Source organism: Manis javanica, chromosome 10 (genome assembly GCF_040802235.1).
Source record: "Manis javanica isolate MJ-LG chromosome 10, MJ_LKY, whole genome shotgun sequence".
NCBI classification, from domain to species: domain Eukaryota; kingdom Metazoa; phylum Chordata; class Mammalia; order Pholidota; family Manidae; genus Manis; species Manis javanica.
In genome coordinates, this window is record NC_133165.1 from 15,236,115 (window position 1) to 15,248,316 (window position 12,202).

General features: G+C 37.7%; 1 protein-coding gene across 7 annotated transcripts in view; it reads right to left on the reverse strand.

The window, feature by feature from the left end:
* ACSS3 (acyl-CoA synthetase short chain family member 3) overlaps positions 1-12,202 on the reverse strand; it is a 159,191-nt gene that overhangs the window by 76,162 nt on the left and 70,827 nt on the right. The window lies entirely within an intron of this gene.

Sequence of the window (12,202 nt, forward strand, 5' to 3'; positions counted from 1 at the left end):
TTTGTGTGGTAGACTACATGAAAAATACAGTTGCTATGAATTTCTATTTTTTCATGACCACTATTAAAGGTAAAAAGATCAATTCTCAAAATATTTAAGAAGAGAGAAAAATCTGGAAAGCCAGTGATTTCCGAGCAATAACCTTTTCAATTAAATGTCTCACTCCAAGGAAAGCAGCTATGAATTAAAATAAAATCCAGTAAGATATCCCAAAATGCATGGTTTCAACAGCCTCAAAACATTGTGCATGTTCAGTGGAAAATCCACACATAAAAATCTAACACGTTTAGAGACTATACTGTACAAAAGGACATAAAGCATTTTTAATTGATATCTCCAAAAGTGACATAAATAAATCAGTAATCTACCAAAATTTGAGGCATCCCATAAAATCTAGCTTTACGCCACCACATCCCCTAATTCCTCAGCCATTCTTATCACTGTTACTTCCTCCTTTGTTTCTAAGGCAAGGTGCCTGGAATGCTGTTAATATATGTTATTGAAATTATATGTGTATTTCAGAGTCAAATCCTTTTGGAAAGGGCTGGTCTTAAACAAAGGAAAACAGGTTTCTTATTTTGGACCATTTCTTGAAGACTTAAAAGTGCTTAAAGTACATCAGGAATTTCCAAACAGATAAGTAACTGTATGTAATATTTCCTAAACTCTTGTGTCCACATGTCCCATGGATCTTACATTCTGGAATATTCACTTGGGAAAACACCAAATTAAGGTAAAAAGAAGAAAGAATTTGCTAGTGGCAAATGTAGAGATCTCCACAAACAGAAAGCAATAAGTAAGTAAATGATAATATGATGCCGACCTCAGCTGTCCAATAATTTAGATTCACTATCTACTTATAAATGGATCTTTGAAGGGCACTATTTAGTTTTTACTTTTATTTTTTTAATGATTGCCTATAGTATTCTTTAATGTATTTTTTTAAATATTTCATTGCTTTTTCTCTTGTTCTTTTAATGCCAGGATTTGTCACAAATAGAAATTAATTTTTATTATCACAACTATCCCGGAACACTTGATCTCAATTTATTTCATTCGAACCACCTCATACAGGTCAACAACACTAACATAGCACAAAAAGCTACCAGATATCTGACAACTTTGGCACAGAATTTAACTCACAATTTTGAAAGTTTAAGCACATCAGTCTAAAATGATTCTGCAACTTTATTATTTCTAACCAAGTGAGGTAAGCATTTGACTTTCCCTTCGATCTGTCTTAGGCACTGATCAGTCCCTAGTAGATGAGATTGTGACTTGGGAAATGACCTCATGCACATAGAAATGATTCATCAACTGACGTGATGCAGTTGACTTGTCCTGTCTACACTGTCATTTTTCTTGTCTGAATAAAAATAAATCACTTTTCCAGTATTTCCCCAATAAACTCAAAGCACTAAGATAATATTTTTAAGTAGTTTGACCTCCACTGAAGAAAGATATTTTATAACCATTTGGAGTTGAATCCCACTATAGCGCCAGCATCATAGGACAATGCTAACACACTCCCCAAAGGGTGACATTAATGTGATGATGGAAATGCTATGCCAGAATGACTGCCTATAGAGATGACATAGCTGACGTATTTTACAGTGCCTTTAATTAATTTTGTGTAATGATAACAATAAAAGTTGAAGTACTAGAAATACTAATTAAAACTGTACCCTACTTTTTGTAAATATTTATAAAACTTATAAAGTATGAATAATATAATTACTAATGCAATTCTGACTCTGCACCAAACAAATTTCCATCAGTATTATATTTACTGAGCATAAAAATCATAACATAACAGTTCTATTAGGACACTCTGTGAAATGACACCAACTCTCACAATGTCCCTTTGTAAGGTAGTTCGACTCACAAAGGTTCAGTGGCTTTGCATTTTATCGCCCATTCTAACAAGATCATCCAATGCTATGAAGATGCTGTTTTACTATTTAAGAATTACATTAATATTAATACATTTTTAAAATTTTCTTAAGAACTTCTACTTGATATCAAATCTTAATTAAAACCTAAGCTATGAGAGGTCCAAGAAATCACCATTCCTCAAAACAGCCTGCTGAACAGCAAAGTTCTGAATGATGTAAATGCTTCAGGTAACAAAGCACAGAACCAGGTCTTTCATCAGAAACCATTGTTCACGTAAAAAAAGGTCATAAAATTATGCAGTGCCACTATACACATTCCTTTAACAAAGAAGGACTGAGTATCTACTATGGGCTAGACACCAAATTCTGGAAATAATTTTGTGAAGAAGCCTGATTAGGTCCTGCAACTTACATTCTACTAATTATGGGTGTGTATGTTTATATGTGTGGTAACATTAAAAATTACATAGGTGCTACAAAATTACATAGGTGCCTTTTGTGTCTCATAAAGGGAAGGAATGCAGTAATAAACATAGGACCCATATATTCTCAGCACCTCTCACTACTAGGAGCTTCAGAAAACTATAGCAAAATCTGTTTTTTCCACTATGAAGTCCAAATAAAAGCGACTCAGTGGTTTAATGATTTTATGAAACACGCCTCCCCTGCCCTCCTGCACATACACAGGCTAGGGTGTACATACGCACACATGCATGCACACATAGGTAATATAATCCCTTTACGATGCATTTTAAAAGCAACCAGTAATACACTAACCATGCTGAGCTGCCTGGAGAAAATGACACTGATTCCAGAACTTGCATATTCATTAAGAGGCAAGAGCCCAAACATTATCAATTTAAAACTAAGAGGACTCTAAGATTGGAGGGATTTTTAACAAACAACATACACACCAACAATGCAGCTCAAAGGAAACAGTAACTTATAAACTCTTAACTCAAATCAGTGTCATTACCATTTGCTTTTATTCCCCTGTTCCAAACTAGTCTAGTGTTGATTGTTGCCCAGAAAACAAGGCAGAAAGCAATCCCTACACTGGTGAGCAGAGATTCTAAGCTTTCCGCTACTATAAATCATGAATTTTTAACATCAGAGATTTATAAAATGTCAACTGCTAATGTTCATAATGTGGTTAATGATGGTACAAAGCACAGAAACCAAGACAATTAAATACCTTAAAGTTAATTTGCACATATAATTTTCTTCCACTTATGATTCAGTGTGTTAATATTCATGTCTGCAAATATTAAGTCCTGAGTTAGAAAACCAGGAGATATCTCAACTTTCCACATAATTCCTAAGATTAAGTTTTCAACATACTAAAAGTAGTGAAATACAGCAACTAAGAAAACAAAGGTACACTTAAACACTAGAGTTCAATCTTTGAGCAAAAAAATATTTTGCTTTATTATTAATCTTACGATTTCGCTCAAATCCAAGGCTTAGTGTCAAGAATACTTATAGTTTCTGAAAGTTTGACATAAAAATTTTGACTCAACTGTAGCTTTTGCCTCTTTTTGTGGCAGGATCAGAAATACACCTGGCCTTTTTTTGAACACTACTTCTGAGAATATCACCGAAGACATGTTTCTTCTACAGTTTGAAGATAAACGAAGCAACGCCTCTTATGAACTAGTTCTGAATTGCATTCCAGGGGAGAGGCACAGCAGCACTGGCTTCTTTATTGTGGAAGAGGGCTGCAACTAGCAAAAGCATTTGTTGAGTCACTACTATATGCCTCATACCTCGTTCAAGGGATGAGAGTTTGGGCGTGCAACATCTAAACTTGAGACTTGTTAAAACAAAGCTATTCCCCAAAATACACTGTTTAGTGAAAAAGGCAAAATGCAGAATAGTGTGCATACCATTTGTACATTGTGGTTTGTATTTAAAAAAGGGAAATATATTGCTTATACATGAATGAACTATTGGTCACATAAGATTGACTCTTCCAAGTTAGAGAAATCAGACACGGGAAATAGGGGGCAGACAGTAGGATTTGCACTCTTCACTTCTGTGTGTGTTTTGAAATATGAACCAAATGTATAACTTCTTATAAAATGGGCTTTTACTCCCAAAACCCAGTTTCTCAATAAATCACATTATCTTGCAAACTTTTAAAAACATTACCTTTGCTTTAAAGATAGATGGCGAAATTGCCCTATGCTTTAAGACCCTCAGACTCAGGATTTTGTGTTACTGTAGCAGACTCTCTCAAGGAGTGCAGTCTGTTAACTAAGAATTTACCTTGCCTGACTTTTTATTTGCTAGAGATTTCCCATCATGCCCTGGGCCTCACCTTTGAGAACATGCTCCCGTCTTGCTTTCCTTCATCTTATCCACACCATCATCTAAGTTCACTCCGACCTAGTCACTATTAAGCCTAACTGCACATTAGAACTTCTTGGGATGCTTTTCAAAAGTGCCAATGTCTGGTCCCCACTCCCAGAGATTCAGACCTAACTGGCTGAGCTGGGGCTGGGCATTGCCACCTCTCCAGTGTCCCCTAAGTGGCTGTAATCTGCAGGTAGGGTGCAGATCAGTAAATCTGAGAACCAATGCCTAGTTCTTAGACTAAGCATGACCCAAAGTTAGGCCATTTTCCCATGCCCACCGGTCTTGTTACCCTAGTGTATGAGCCTAGAACTTAACACTAATCTTTACTGTTTTTTTACACCTGTTATAAATAAATGCACCAATCCATGAATTAATAAAATAATATACTGATAATTGAATCTGATTATAAGGGGTCAGATACTGAGAGTAAGACTGGGGAGAAGTGCCTCACTGCTCCAAATGCTTTATGCCTTCCTGGATGCATATATCATGATGTACACAGGACCTAGCATCCCGAGTACAACTGCCCTTTCTTCAAAAGGAGAGGATTAGCCCTGGCTCAGCAGCTCTTACAATATTGCCCAGAGACCTTTGATAACCACATTTTAGTTTGGGGTTTTAGTTTGGTTGTATAACTTCCTGAAAGGATTATATCTCAGTCTTTTATATGAAGGGTTCCTGACCTGAACTTCGGGAGAGTTCATGAATATTCCAAAAAAAGTTTTTTAATATGTGTGGGGTGAATGGCAGGATTTCCAGACTCTCCTACTTAGCCTTAGTTCATTTATATTATCGATAGGTGTTTACCACTGCACAGCCTCCCAATGAGCTTGGGCAAGGGATGGAGAGAAAACGGCCATTATCTCCTCCCCTCCATTCCTGGTACGTAATTGGTCTGGCATGTGCCAGTCACCAAGGACCCACCCATAGAGTCCCTCAGGAAGGGGTGTGCACAGGAGGCAGAGAGCACATGAGGTGGCAGAGTGCCAGCAGTGGCCAGAGGAGACGGTGGGGGCTGGGCCTGGCTTGCACACTCAAGTAACTGCAAGAAATAAAAGCCTTTCTCCCAACTTGCCTTTTCCTTTGACTCATTTCAGCTTCACTGGTTTCATAGGAACTCCTTTCCCCCCAGAGCTGCAATGTATGTTTATTTTCATAGAGAAAGAAGTCAGAGGCTTTTCTCAGATTCTGAAAAGAATTCCAAAAAGGTTTCTAGGTATTTGAGTTTCCCCAAACATGGAAAATCCTTAAAGATTTTCTGTTTCACTCTGAGAAACAGCTTGGATGATGCTAGAGTGCAGATGGACAGGCAACTACCATGACATCTGCACATTTCCTTCTCCACAGGATGCCCACCTCCCCTTAGTACCACGCTTTAATCGCTCCTATTGGAGGGCTACAAATAGTTTCAAAAAACAAATTTAGTGGCCAGTCTCAGGTTCCTAGTCAACCTTTTTTTCCCTTCTATTACTTTGATTACAATATGCCATTTTTGTAAATCAAAACCAGTTGAATATCAGCAATTTCACATGTTCAAATTAATACTTTCTACAAATGTGCTATTTTGGCAATCCCTCCTCACCATCTCCTGTGGCAAATAACACAGAACTACAGTTCCTCAGGCTTGAATCTCCCCTTCCTTCTGTTAAGGATGTGTTCCAGTTTCCAGGAGTGAGAAGGTAAGATGTCTCCAAGGCTAAAATTTCCCAGATCTTTTTCTACATATTTACATATATTAAAGATGTGTGTTTATATAAATTCTATCTAGATTGAACCATTTTGAACAAACTTTCAGCTATAATATGGTAAAGTCTAAGGACCTAATGATGTATAACATGATGACTATAGTGGATAACACTGTATTTTATCATTGAAATTGGCTAAGAGGGTAGAACTTAAATGTTTGTACCAAAAAAAGAAAAAAGAAAAATATGTGAGGTGATGGGTGTGTTAGTTAACTGGACTGAAGGAATCCCTTCACAATGTGTATGTATATCAAATCATCATGATGTACATTTTAAATATCCTACAATTTTATTTGTCAATTATACTCTAATACAGCAAAAAATATAAATTAAAAAAATCAGTGAATCCCTTTTGGTTTGGTTTTTCCCCCAGCCTTCTCCCAGCTCTGGAAGTTGACTGTATCGGACCCTGTGACGAGGCCACCCCCAGTGAATAAGCCATCGCCTTCACCTGGGTCATCCACCCATCCCGTGGAAGAGATGCTCACCTCTAGAAGTATTAATGCCAAGTAAACGAAGCAGAGCGCTGGAATTGGTACCCGCAGACCCAGTACTGAGCTGATTAGGGACTCTGACGCATTTAGCACTCTCAGCGTCCCAGAGAGCATTTATCACTCATTCATCACTAGAGAAGCTGGCAGCCCATGGCTTCTAGCTGGACTGCTTTCACCTCTGAATTTCTCCATGCTGAGGCACAATTACTCTGCTCTCTGGTACTAGAGGGACAAATTAAGGTTTTCTTTACTCATAGTGAGTAGTGAGACTGCTGTGAGCAGAGAAACCTAACGGCTTCTTGCTTTATTACACATACAGATTTCTTCCAAGAAAGTCAAGTGTGGCTGTTCCATATGAATGCTGTAATTCAACCAGAGATTATACAAAGACCGGTTCCTCCACACCATCCAATAATCTACCTAAAACAACCTTTCAACATGCTCATATTTTCCCATTAAAGAAAACAAAACAAACACAAATACCTTCCTATGAAATTGCTCTCATAAAAGTGACTAATGACACTCTGGTCAACAAAATTGCCTTCAGTTATTGTCCTACCAGATGTTTCTCTGTTGCACTTGGCATGGCTGATCCCCCATCTTCTGGAAAACCTCTCTTCCCCTGGTTTTCAGGACACTTTGCTTTAATGATTCTCCCACCGCTTCTCCAGTCTCTCATTCTCCAGTTACACAGCTTCCCTTTCTCAGTACTCTGATCACCTTAGGGACTTCAATGATGAACCCTTCTACACCTCTAACTGTGAAAGTCTTTCCGAGTTCAAACTTGGTTTCTCAATATCCTAACAAATGTCTGAGTAGCACCTTTAAATTCAACATCACCGAAGCTAAAATTACTGTTTCTCCCTCCACAGTAGCTATTGTTCCTACTGTGGTACTTCAGCTGATAACTGTCATTATTTCAGTTGTCCTAGCTGAAAACATCAGAGCTATTTCCAACTTCCTCTGTACCTCTCCCTCACAATATCCACCTGACAACCTGTATCCTGCCTTCTCCTTAATGTTCAGATCACTGAGAGGCTGTTTCTGGCCAGGAAGCTACACTTGTCAACAGTTTCTCAGTGTTTGCTTCTAAAGTATGACTTCGGAGCCAGAGAACCTGCTTTCAAACCCAGGTCCATCACTTTTGTGCCATGGGTGAAGTTACTCAATGTCTCTGATTCTAAGTTCCTACAGTTGTGAATAGGGAATCCAATATTTGCTCCATGGATTTGTAGATAGAAGTAATTAAAACCATGTATATAAAGGACTTGTAAGAGTTCCTATCACCACAGCCCTTAAACCACAGTAGCTATATTATCCATTATTATTACTTGTGTGCCTCATCCACAAAGATTTCCTTGTCTACTCTAGTCCTAAACTCCCCTTAAGGGACTAGTAGGCAGATTTTTGAGCCAGGGTGAAATCCAAACCCTGCCATTTGTGCATTATATTACCTAAGGCTACTTCTTTATTTCTTTGATCCTTATTTAGTTCCATCATCAGAAAATTACTTCAAAATAGATGCAAGAAATAAGTGTAGAGTATTTAGCATAGGCAATGGCTCAATAGGGTTGCTGAAAAAATTAATACTTCTACACAGTGTAAGAAATTACTTAGGTAGTATCTTGATTTGCTTGCTTTCCCTCCTTTACATTGATATTAATTCCTTGGCTATATTGTCAGATCTTTCAGTACTCAGGGAGTATATCTGATACTTATTCTGTTTCCCTGCCAACTCCTAGCGAGATGCTGAGCTCACCACAGGCACCAAGAAATGCTGTTGATGGAGCCACAATGACAGCCACGCTTACTTGCTCCAACATAAAACAGAGGTGCACAGAGAAAAAGAGCCCTCAAAAACAAATACTTTTGAACAACTAGTCATGTGAGAAATCTAAAATATGCTGGCATCCCCTTCACCATCTTTTCCAGTCTAGAAGATCATATTACACAGCCTGGATCAGGTAACAACTTAGTCATCATTTTTCTCATTCTACACATGCATAAAAGCATACTGCTGATATACTAGACTAAAAAACAAAGAAATCAATTTCTATTACATGAGGGGAAAAAAGACTGTGTTCCTATGGAGCACGCCAGTCAGCGGCCTCACGGCTGTTAGCAGAAGGAAGTGACAGGTGCCTGCACATGGAAGACGCAAATCTCTGTCCTTGAAAAGGAATAATCGAAGTGGAGGAAAGTTAACATAGGTGAAAAGGCAAAATTCTTGCAAAGAGAAGATAACTGTATACATGCAAGTCACAATAACACTGTTAAAAGGAAGCCTGAGAGTGGCTAAGAACTCAGAAGGTCCTCGTGTAGAAAATACATTCTAGGAAGTCATGGAGATCACGGAGCCAGTGCAGAACACAGGCAGATGACAAGCACAGTGAAGATACACAGGGGAGGATTTAACACGAGTGCTCAATACAAAAAATAACTCTGAGGTAGTTTCAAGTAATATCCTCAATATTCTCAAACATGACGCTTTCATACTTGGAAATGGCTTAAAGATTTGATCCACATATGTAAAGTACTAATAATTTCTTATGTTTTACACATGTACATGCTGTCATATTATGCTATATATACATACATAGATATCTTGATATTTCCTTGAAGCTTTCAAACCAATTTCACATTCTTTATCTTATTTGATTCCATACAAATAAAGGAGACTATAGAGCTCATTTTCACACTGATTGTTCTATAAAGAAAACACAGGGGCATCTAAATGCTTCCTTCCTCCTGTGAATTCAGGAAAAGAGTATTCAGTAAGGTCATCAAGTGGAATATACTTAAGTTTTCAAAGATACATACAGTTTATAAACTAGCAATGATAAAGCCTATCAACAAATAGAAGTGAAAGGTTACAGAAATTTGGAAAATGGTGAACTATGAAATGTACTATATTATTCATAGACGGAAGGCTTCAAGGCCACCCTTATTTCACTCACAAGTTCTACTCTGAAAGGACACAGTTTTGAGGAGGAAGCCCACTGGGTTCTTTGCCACATTTGCTCCTTCCTCAAAGCTGACAGCCACAGAACCAATACACCCCCATCTGGTTCCTTTGCCTGGTGCTGGAAAGGGGACTTAATGGGCTCCAAAGGGGGGCTGCCTTAGGCTCTGATGACTGCGTCAGAGCTGGGGGACCAACTTTAGAAGAAGAAATGTGGAGTCTCTGAAAATTCAGGCATAAGGACTGGATTGTATGGCAATGAGTGGTTGAAGTCTATTTTGCAGAATTTTATTTTGAGAAAGAATAAATTCATGTTTTCAAATATTAACAGTAGCCTTATTATATCCAGCATTTGTGATACTATTATATCCTGGCAACTAGTCTAAGGGTTTTGCATGGGTCAACGAAGTTGATGCCATGTAAGAAAGATACTATTAATACTGACACAGATGAGAAAACTGAGGCTGAGAGCAGTTAAGTCACTTTTCTGTGGCCAAACAATTCATATGTATTAGTTTTAGGAATCATACTATGGAAGTCTTGACTGCTATGCTTCCTCTCAAACATTAAAATTCTTCACTAATTTAGAATGAAGCCTTTTTCAGTAAATGCATCTGGAAAGTCAGCATCACTCACTGTGGACAGAAATGGGGTGTGCTTGTGATGACTCTGTGACAGACTAATTTGGGTTATTGAAGCTGCTCCTGGGCTCCACTCTGGAGAGTGATCTGGGACATATAGTTGTTAGTATTTTTTTTCTTTGTTTCATTGGGGGAGGGCAGTGTGTGGGGGGTTTGTTTTTATTTAGTCATGTTTTAAAAAATTTATTAACCATTGGACAGCCCTTCAGGGGAGGAGGGTGGATTGATTCCACATTCCACTTCCCAGGTGTAGTTTAGGAAACATGGTCCCCATCTGGTCCTCTTAGGAAGGAGTATAGTAAATGCCTGATTTAATAACATACACCTTTTGAAAGTTGCCTTTTCTCTCTACTGAGTAGGTCCAGTATTTGATGGAACTCATGAAAGTGGGTGGAACCTGTCTTGCTTCTCCTCTTTTCTAAGATGCACAATACATGTGACTGTGACTTTCAAGGAAATGTGTTAGTCATATGCTGATTTTTTTTAGTTAATTTCTGACTTCTTTCACTGATAAATGAAGAAAAGTATTGCACCTTTTGAAATACAACAAATGGATTGACTACATAATTAAAAAACAATTTTTCCCCTGTCAGTCATTGTCTCATATGCTTAGTATAGATGTGCAGCTTAATGGTGTATGATGTGGTGTTCGTAGAACACAGCTGAAGACCTGATACACAGAGGAAATAGGGGTGGAGCTAGAAGACAGATGTTTATGAAATGATTCACATCCTCTTTCAAGTTATGTGGAAGGAGACCTGCTTCACTAAGGAGGTGATGGTGGGGTTGGGGTGGGGAGAACCCTCAACAACATAGGGTCCAGTCAAGAGAATCCCCTTATTTCTGTTTTGCATGTGAGGAACCCTAGAGCTGCCGAATGAGTCTCTCCAGTTTAATAAAAATCATGGAGAGAGTCTTAGGAAGACTCTTCGTAAGTGTTGATAGGGATTTTATCAGCTCATTTTGGTCGCAGTTTCCAATTTTTAAAAATGTTTAGGTAATCTTCTCCACCTTCCCCAAATCCTAATTCTTACAGATTCATTAGTTGTTGAACCAATGTTTTCTCATGTTTCAATGCTTTGTATATGTATTCTTTTCAGATGTATTAAATGAAAATCCCTTCACACACACACACACACACACACACACACACACACACAAATACAGTCTTGTTAACCATAGTCACATTGTTGTACATTAGATCTCTGGAAATTATCCCTCTTGAATAACTGAAAATTTATACCCCTTGGCCAACATCTTTCCACCCAATAGCAAAAAAATATGTTCTTCTCAAGCACTTAAGAAACAATAGCCAGGATAGATCACATGATAGGTCACAAAACAAGCCTTAACAAATTTAAGAAAACAGAAATAATTCCAAGTATCTTTTCTGACCACAACAGAATGAAACTAGAAATAAATAATAGTAAGAAAACAAAAATTCACAAGTACATGGAAACTAAACAGCATATTCTTAAACAACCATTGAATATATGAGAAAATCAAAAGAGAATTTAAAAAGTTTTTTGAGACAAATGAAAATACAACATACCAAAACTTAAGGGCTGCAACAAAAGTAATTACAGCAGTAAATGTTGATATTAAAAAATAGAAAGATCTAAAATAAAACAAACTAATTTTATACCTCAAAGAACTAGAAAGAGAACAAAGCCCAAAGTTAGCAGAAGGAAGGAAATAATAAAGACTAGAATAGAAATAAATCAAATAGAGAAAAATAATAGAAAAAATAGAAACAGAGGGTTGTTTTTTGAGAAAATAAAATCAATAGAACTTTAGCTAGACTAACTAGGATGAAAAAAAGACCCAAATAAATAAAATCAGAAATGAAAGAGGAGCAGTATAATGGATGGATCAGAAATAAACAGGATCATAGGGGACTATTGGGGGGGGATGTTTCTCAAGTACAGTGATTTCTTGCCGAGCCACACCCCTGTGGGGGCCTCGGTTCCACTATGTTATGCTCAATGGAAGTGTGTGTAGAAGATACACATTTGTACATTAGGAGGAAAAGGGTCCAGAAGGATTTGTTTGCCCTTGAGAAGGATCAGGTTTTGATTCTGCAGATGACAGGCTCTTTGAAAAGGGA